This window comes from Globicephala melas, chromosome 16 (genome assembly GCF_963455315.2).
Source record: "Globicephala melas chromosome 16, mGloMel1.2, whole genome shotgun sequence".
Taxonomy (NCBI): domain Eukaryota; kingdom Metazoa; phylum Chordata; class Mammalia; order Artiodactyla; family Delphinidae; genus Globicephala; species Globicephala melas.
Window position 1 is genome coordinate 54,595,774 of NC_083329.1, and position 9,304 is coordinate 54,605,077.

Consider the following 9,304-nt stretch of genomic DNA (forward strand, 5'->3'; position numbering starts at 1 on the left):
AAGAAGCAAAACTCTGGGTAGTTAGCATGCCAGAGCACTGCTTTATCAGCAGCTGAAGTGAGCAACCAATCCTGATATGAGCCGGTTGGGAAATCACTACAGAGCGTTACTACCTTGAAAATAAGAAAGCAAGCACCACCCGTGAAGCGTTCTTGGCAAAAGAAATGAACCTGAATCTGGAGAAGCCTTTAGATCTAGCCTCTAGTGTAACAGATACCAAGGAGAGAGGAACCAGTTCTGCCACCACAAGAAAGAAGGCAACCAAATCCTGAATGTGGGACATTCTATTCTTCATCAAGCCAAAAGCAGGAGAGATAAGGGGGTGGGAGAAGGGGGCAGAGAAGCTGCTCTGTTTAGAGCCATGAAAACCAAATACAAAGAGAGGCTTGAGTTTGGACAGGAGTCAAACAAAGTGACTGAAAACAAGGACATATTTTCTGGACTTAGCAGAAATATTTGAATACGGAGACTTAGCAGAAATATCTGAATACGGATGGGACATTAGAGTAGTAAACTCAATGCCTCCTGAGCTGTGAGTTTTCCAGGCTGGCTGGTGGGAACAGAAACTATAGTCATCCCTGTGTAAGCTCCATGCTCTATTCCTGACAACCCTCTGGGTGTTCCCCCTCACCTCCCCAGGTAATTGCCTCACATGCATACGCTGATGAGAACTCTGCCAGTACTGGAGGGGGACCTGGTGCAGCTTTATCAACTGCAGTCTCCCTGCACCCTCGGCTCCATCCCCGCCGATCAGGGAGTTCACCAGGCTCCTTGGGCCCCCCTCCCTGTGCTGCAGCCTGGGATTCACTCCAGGCAGGTAACTGGGGACAATCATAGGGCTCACCTCACTTGTCTCCCATCTCTCGTAGATCACAGCACTTTGCTTCCTGATGCCCACCGTCTTGAAAACCATGGTTCTTATGTTCTATTTTTTCTTCAGACAGGAGGCTAGATCCAGTGCCTGTTATTCCATGTGGGCCAGATATGAAGTCCTCCCAACAGCTTCGACAGGTGGACAGAGCAGGAAGGACCATGTCCATTTCACAGACAAGGACCCCGGGGCTCTGAGAAGCGGACCAGCCTGCCGGCTCTAACTTGCTATGGCCTCTAGCCCTGGGCTCTAATTTCAGGGCACTTTCTGCTGCAGCAGGCTCCTCAGGTAGGCTATCCTGGCAGGCCTTAAGCACCCACATTTGGGCCTGGCCTGCTGTGGGGAGGCACTTTCTAGCTCTTTCCACTGGGGTTTGAAGAGCTGGCGCTAGCCTGTGCTAGTTGTGAGTTTCCGTAAGCATTTTTTCCCCTGTTATCAACACTATATAAAATAAACATTTGTCTGACTTGAGGTTTTTGGCTTTCATGAACTGTTTCCCATCTGTTTCTTTTTTTCCTTCCCTCTGCCCCACTCCCTAACTCTCATTCTCACCCTCTGGCCCCCCAGGGCCAGCAACGCCATTCCCACTCACCCCTAACACAACACACACTCACACACACACACACACACACACTCACGCTCGCACTCTCTCTCACTGGACTATGTTCTTTGTCTGGGAAGCACTGGTAGTCTCTTTCCTTTCTTCACATTGCTTTGCTTTCCTTTGCCCTTTCTCCCATATCCCCGCTCTTTGCTGAGCATCTTTCTATATTCTGGTGTGAAGCATCGCCGTTGTACTTCCAGCTCTGCTCCTTGCTGTGTGACCTTGAGCAAATCATAAAACCCTCTAAGCTTTTATTCTCTCTGAGCCATAAATCCCCACCAGGTACTGAAGGTGTGCGTCCCAGAGCACCTTCTGCTGACTGCCAGAGGTGGCATGGCATGAGGCACGCTGGGGCTGGAGGTCCGAGGACCTGGGCTTGAGCCCCGGTTCTGCTGCTCCTGACCGTGTGGCCCTGCAGAGATGCCCAGGCTCCCCAAGTCTCCGGTTCTAACCTGTAAAGTGGAGACAAGGATCCTGCACAGCTGGCATTGTGGGCGGGCTGTGAGGGCTCTCTGCTTCCCTGGGGCGACTCTCACATTTGACACAAACGGTTCATGGGCTTCTGGCAGCACGTGGACACATGTGGCAATGAGATGACCCCAATCAAGCATGCTCAGAGAATGGAGGGGACTCTCTGGTGACACAGACCCTGGCCTAAAGCCTTGCCGTTACCCAGCACACATCACCTACTGGCCCAATTTCCCTGACACGAAGAACATAGTTCATAGCTAAGAAAGAATACAGATATATAATTATTTTATCTTTTTGATCATTTTTACTTGAGAAAATTAGAAAGATATAGTAGAGTTTATTAAGGAAAATGTTTTAAATAGCTCATAGTCCCTTCACCCAGAGATAACCAATACACTGATTTATTTTTTCTTTCAATTTTTATATATATAAACACATAAGTACACATATCTTGAAATTATAGACAGGACGGAAAACATGTACATGCATGCCGTGGTAAGAATTTCATAAGCCACATAGGTATGTATGCAAAAAATATCATTTTCATGATATTTTTCTACATGTGTAGTTCATTTCTTCCCTGAGTCCCATTTTCCCTGACAGCAGAAGTGCTAACCCAGTCAGCCCTGGGTGAATTCAGTCACTTCAGGTTTTCTCCTCAGTAAATGCAGATTTCAGTGCAGTCTGCTCAGAACTTTTCTCCCTCCGTCTCACCATTCCTAAAAGGCTGGTCTAAGGTTCCCATAAGGCTAGGATGGGGGCTTTGGACAGGGGTCCAGAGGAGGCACCTGGTCAGCTGTCCTGCACTGGTGCTCGGCTGTGGACATCCATGAGGCCATCCACACGTCCCTCGTGACCCGGGCCACTTGGTCCCTCAGCTCAGTCACAAGTCCCCTTCATGGCTGCTGCCTCCTTCTCCTCGTGTCACCTCTCAACGAATATACACTACACACCTTGCTCGAAGGAACAGGAAAATTCAGCGGCCCTTGGGTGTCCCACTGGGCTGTGGGAGAGGCCATGGAGCCGAGGTGCCCAGAAAGAAGACAATGCACTGCTTCCTGCTTTACAAGGCCAATTCGTCACGTACCCTTAAGGACATACCTATCCATCTATCCAGCTCCCTCCATCCCTGTTTACTAATTACAACAGCAAACACTTATCTAGTGCTCACTAGGGCAGGTGCTGTACTACGTACTTTATGTGTAATAACTCATTTCATCCCCACGACCACCCTGTCAAACAGATATTGTTATTATCCCTCTTCTTTACAGAAAAGGAAACTTAGCCCTCGAGAATTTAGGCATCTCACCCCAAATCACACAGCTGGAAAGAGGCAGAACTAGGATTCCCCCCAAAATAGCAGGACCCAGAGCTCACACTCATGACCAACATGTCACTGTGTCCATGACCCCCCTGCAGAGACACACGTGCACACGCACACACACACACACACACACTTCAGGTTCTACTTTCTCATTTAAGATGATAACAGTAGAGCAAGTGTCCTCAAATTAGGCCGATGCGAAGGGTCAGAGTCCCAGAGATTCCCTCATCCTCCCTTTGTTTGGTCGACCAGCATGGAGCACCCATCAGGGGCCGCAGTACAGAGTGGAACCAGGCGTGGTCCCTGCCTTCGCAGGCAACTCCAAGCCCCCAGTGAGGGAGACAGACGTGGAGACAAATGAGATTTCCCCCGGTAGGACGGGGAGGGTGATCACCGTGCCTCTCTCAAAGGGCTGGCGTGCAGACGAGATTAGATAATTTGCGTAACTGTGCACTGCACAGTTAAATGTCAGCTATTAACAGTATTTTAAAATGTCACCACCCCATGATCCAGGGCAAAAGAGAAGGGCATGCTTCCCTAAATGGGCCCAGTTGAGGGATAACCTAGGGAGGGCCTCGTGGGAACCAGCACTCCCGCCCGGGAGCCGCCCAGGGCTTGCCCTGGCCTCCACGATGTGATGTGATGTGAGCGAGGCAGGTCAGACAGCGCTCCAGCCACGGGTCTGCCGCAGCACCGGGAATCCCGCTGTCTCTCGAGGGTTCCTCCTCAAGGCCTTGCACAGTACCAGGCAGGCAGGTGACCTTGGCTCCTGGGCATCCCCTCCAGTGTCTGCATAGCATGAACTGAGAGAACACACAGGAATGCTCCCTAAAAGTTAAAAGCTCTGTGCAGGTTCCCTGCCTGGGGGCAGCGAGCTGGGCATTGGTGGAGAGGAGTTCCGGCCTGTCCCACAGGACAAGGAGCAGCCAGTCCTGTGTGTGGATCTGGAAGCACCAACCATGCACCCCGTTTTACAGCTGGGGCGAGGTAGACAGAGGCCGGTTGCTGGGTCTCTTCCAGTCCCCATGAAGTCAGCCTTCCGGCTGCTGCTGAGAAGTGCTCAACACAGAACGCCTGGAGGCCCTCCAGAGGCTGAGGCGGGGCCTGCTTGGCACCAGCTCCTGGGAAAGAAAGCTGCAGAGAGCAGCCGATTCCCAGAAACTGGAGACCGGGGTCTTCGGCGAGGGCCAGACTGCTTTCCCGAGCTGCAGGCCTGGGAGACAGGGCGCTGTGAGTGGCACATCCAGGCCTGAGAGTGGCTGTCCCAGAGCCCCCAAGAGCACAGCGCTCCTGCCACCTGGCACAAGCCTGGCTCCCTGCCTGTCCCCAAGCCCTAGCAACTTGCAGGCCACGCAGGGCTTTGGCCCTGGGGCATTGGCCGAGGCTGACCTCCGCGCAGGGGCTCCACAGCAGGAAAGAAAATCTGCCCCTGCCCATCTGCAGAGCTGGTCCCACACTACGTCTTTGTCCTCAAGGAGAGCTGGTCACAGATTCCTGTCCCCAACTGACACCTAAGGAAGTAGAGGCTCAGAGGGTGGAGGTGAATTGCCCAAGTTCACAGTAACAGGACAGGCCTCAAAGCTCAGCCTCCTGCCTCACCCCTCACCGCCCTCTTCTCTCGCGGTCCATCCACACCAGTTCTCTGGACCAGGTGTTAAGGCCACGTGGAAAGCTTTATGCTATTAGCCAGAAGTGGCACAGAATGGAATGAGCACCTGAAAGGGACTCAGAGAACCTGGCTTCCGATCCTGGTTCTACCACCCAGCTGCTCTGTGGCCCCGGGAAAGTTTATTTACCTCTCTGATCTATCTCATCATCTATTACAGGAGAACGATACCTGGGACCAGCCACACAGACGAGGTTGTGGTGGAGAGTGAAGGAGCCCAGGCATAGAACAGTCCTGGCCAAAATCACTCTTTCGTGCTCCGTGATCCTAAAGAGAGGCAGGACCGCCCAGCCAGAGCCAGCTGGGGCCTAAGCCATAAAAACACAGGCAAGCTCTCCACTTCCTTAGCAGGAGATGATGAGCCCAGCCACTCACCTTTCTGGACATCAGTTTTGTAAATGGATACAATAACACTCAGAAGGTCACTGTTATGATTAAAGAGCACGTATAAAACAGCCTCAAGGAGAGGAGCTGTTAGCATAAATATTATTCCATTTGAGATAGCTCAGGAGCCCCATTTGACTTCTTGAGGCTGTGAATATACCAAACATCCTGTGACACTGAGTTTAATATTTAAAAGGTTGTCCTAGGCCAAGGCCACCCCATTCCCACCCTGTGAGGCAGGTAGATGAACCCGATCATCTTCAGTTTCCAAAATTGAAGACTGAGGCCCAAACTCTGGGGGATGACTAAGCAAGCCCAGAGACTAGGATTCCCTTGTCTCAGGTGAGAGGAGTGCACCGACTTCACACAGACAGGGAGACCTGGGGTACACTGGCCCCACGCACACAGAGAAGGGGACCCAGGGTCACACTGGCCCCATGCACACAGGGGAGGGGACCCAGGGGTGCACTGTTCCTGTGCAGACAGGGAGGGGGACCCGGGGGCGCACTAGGCTTCAGGTAGACTGGCTGCAGGGGAGAGGAGCTTTTCAGAGCAGCTTCACAATGAGCTAAGTTGGAGACAGAGAACCACCGAATCCCCCACGTGGCACAGGCAGGCCCAGCCAAAGCCCCTCCCCCCACCCCCTGCAGCTCAAGCCCATCTGGCAATCCCCTAAATGGGGCAGGAATGTTTACAGGCCAAAGGCCCTGGCCCAGAAGCCTGAAACTCCCCTGCCTCCTCAAGGCATCCGGCGGCCAGGTGGGGTGGATCCAGGGACGCGGGATGCGGTAAGAAGACCCAGCTGGGCCCAGGCCCTCCCTAGGTAGAAATCAGGCCCGCGATTGCCCCTAGTTGCTTCTTATATTGTGACACTCTGAGAGGTCATGGGGGAGGGGAGCAGCAGAGAGCTGGGTAGGGATGCGGAGAACCTAGGGTGGCAGGCGGAGCTAAGCAGTTCATTGGCCTGCGGGTGTGTCGATCATCCCTGCTCTGCAAGGAGGTGAAGAGGAACCACGGGAAGGAGGGCAGGCACCTGGGAAGCTTTGCAGGCAAAAGGGTTCTGGGAGCTGTTGGGAGGAGCACAAGAGCAGCTGGACCCAGGTCCTAGGGCTGCCCGGGAAGAAACACGGGTGCAGAAGCCTTCACTCAAGTATGGGGGCAGCTTTGCCAGCCCTACTGTGCCGTGCCCCAGGACCAGCACCCTCACCCAGTGCTCGAACCAGCCACCTAGGGGTCCACCTTCGTCACCTTCCTCTCCCTCGCCTACCTGCCACAGCCAAGCCTTGCCGAGTCTTCCTACTACCTGCTCTTTGGATCCGTCTACTTTTCCTGGCCCCACTGCCACCTTCCTTGCCCAACCCCCATCATCTCCAACCTGGACACTGCCCTGACTTCTCAGAGTTTCCTCCACCCCCTACAATCCATCCATCCCTCCCCCCTTCCACCCTGCGGGGGCTCCCCACTGCATTTATTTAGCTCACCCCCGGCTCCGCCAAGACTTAGCACATTGCCCAGCCTAGTAGGTACTCAATAAACTTCTGTTGACTGAATGGAAGGAAGGAGGAAAGGGAGGGAGGGAAGGGCAGCAAGGCCTCTTGCCCAAGAGAAGTCAGACACCGAAGGGGCAGAGTAGAGGAAAGCTGGGAGGCTGGCATGAGCACCAGGTCAGCCAGAATATCTTAATCCCCTCATTTTAACCCAGGTGGCAAACCGTGCTGGGCCAGGCTGGGCTTGTTCCTTCTCAGAGCCTGTGAACCAAGCATTATAAGGGGCCCCTGCAGTTTCCTGGTCCCTTCTCCTTCTGTGACAGGCCACTCCACAGAGCTGCATGGGCAGTCAGGTCTTCTGCTCAGACACCTCCAGTGGCAGCGTGCTCACTACCCATCAGGACGGCCCGTGCTGAGGGTTATTAAGATCACTGGGCAAAGGGCAGTGACGCGCTCAAGCTGACCGGCACTCTCATGGTAGAGGCCGGCTCTCCAGCCCCCCCGGCCTCCTCGCCCCACAGACCCGGGCCTCTGCTTTGCCACGGTCAGCGCCCCTCCCCCCACACCCTGGCTGCCCGCTCTGGCCTGGCGCCAGTTGGTTAACGCCACTACTTGAGTTTGGAGCCCAGAACTAAACACAACTCTCCCAGGAGCCCCGGAGGGAAGCTGGCCAAACGTGGGGAAGCTGATGAGGAGGATGAACGCGCCCACATCCGTGCCAGGGGCGGACGCCATCGGCTGGGGATTTAGATGTTCTCTAGAGCTGCCCCTGGGTGTGCGGAAGCTCGACCTCAGGCAGGGGGTGGGGCTTGTCCCATGCCAGGGCTAAGGATCTGTCTTCTCTGTTTTCCAAACCCACCATCGGCTCCAACTGCAAAGAATGGAGAGGGACCCAGGCTACAGCCCTCTTCTGGTACCACCTCTTCTCTTCGCACCTGCAGGCAGTCCCCCACCCCACACTTCCTCCCATCATAACAGACTCCCAGGGGAGAAACTGGACCTCACTGCAACCGCGGTGAGCGGTTAATAACATCTTAATGCATCTTCCTTCCAGAGGGATTAGCATTGGCAGGATCCAGGATTTAAGCCAAAGCAGCAAAGCAACAGTGAGGGGATTTCAGGCGCTGGCCAACAGATCGGGACTGAAGAGCGGACCTGGGAGCCCTCCCCGCACGCGCGAGACCATTCCAACATTATCAGCAGGACAGACGCAGGCCTAGGCTTTGTCAGCTTCACTATTTGCTTGCTGTGTGGACCCACCACTGAACATTTCTGACCCAGTTTCCTCAGCTGTACAGTGGGGGTAACACTCCCACTTTTTTTTTTTTTTTTTTTTTGCGGTACGCGGACCTCTCACTATTGTGGCCTCTCCCGTTGCGGAGCACAGGCTCCGGACGCGCAGGCTCAGCGGCCATGGCCCACGGGCCCAGCCATTGCGCGGCACGTGGGACCTTCCCGGTCCGGGGCACGAACCCAAGTCCCCTGCATCGGCAGGCGGACTCTCAACCACTGCGCAACCAGGGAAGCCCAACACTCCCACTTTTATCAAATTGTTGTGAAGGGCAAGAAAATAATGAGGTCAGCCCCCTGGCACAGAGTGGGCGCTCCATCACCATTTTCCTTCCTCCTGCCACGTTTCAAGCATCTAGGCCATTTTCCTGGAGGAGTGGACAGAGAACGAGCTGGGGCAGGATGCGGACAAAAGCATTCTATCTGTGCACTTGAATCGTGGTCATTTCCTACAGCCTAAGGTAATCCCAACCCTCCCTCTACCTTCTGCCCCAGGGCAGTCTGCAGAGGCTAAGGGGGCCTTAGAGATCAAAGGTGTCCCACCCCCTAGTCCCTTCTTCCACATCCTGAAAACTCAGAGGCCAGAGGCCCTCTGGAGTTGTCCCCAGAGACAGGGCTCAGCAGTCATGTCCTCGTCCTCCTCCAGTCAGCACCGAGTCCAATGTTCCATTAATCTAACCGCCACCCCAAAGCTCGGTGACTGAAAACAAGCATGTATCATCACCTCTCATGTTCCTGTGGATTGACTGGGCTCAGCTGGGCAGTTCCCACCCCAGGTCCCAGATGGGACTGCAGTCAGATGTCCTCTGGGGCTGAAGTCATCTGAAGGTTTGACTGCTTGGATGTCCCAGATGGCTCCCTCACATGGCTGGGCTGTCATCTGGGAGCTCAGCTGAGGCCGTCCGCCAAATCACCCACACGTGGCCTCTCCACGTGGCTTGGCCATCTCATAGCATGGCAACTGGCTTCCCAGAGGGCGCATCACATCGAGGAAGCCAGGCAGAAGCTGCAAGGCTTCTTGTTGCCTATTCTTGGAAGCGTTGGTACATCACTTTCGTCACATCCTATTGGTCAAGCAGGCCAAGCCCAGCCCAGATTCAAAGCAAGCAGGATAGGAGTCCACCTCCTGATGGGGGATGGGCAAGGTCACACAGCAGAAGAGCATGTGGCATAGAGAGAGTGTGATGGGCATCTCTGGAAAATACAG

The 9,304-nt window shown here is 54.3% G+C and overlaps 1 long non-coding RNA gene across 1 annotated transcript in view; it reads right to left on the reverse strand.

Annotated features, from left to right (window-relative positions):
- The window catches only part of LOC115856421 (uncharacterized), a 445,827-nt gene extending 436,895 nt beyond the window's left edge, over positions 1-8,932 (reverse strand). Inside the window, exon 1 of the long non-coding RNA XR_011376796.1 lies at positions 8,822-8,932. This is a non-coding gene — a long non-coding RNA (uncharacterized lncRNA). The remainder of the gene's footprint in view (positions 1-8,821) is intronic.
- Between the last annotated feature and the right edge of the window lie 372 nt (positions 8,933-9,304).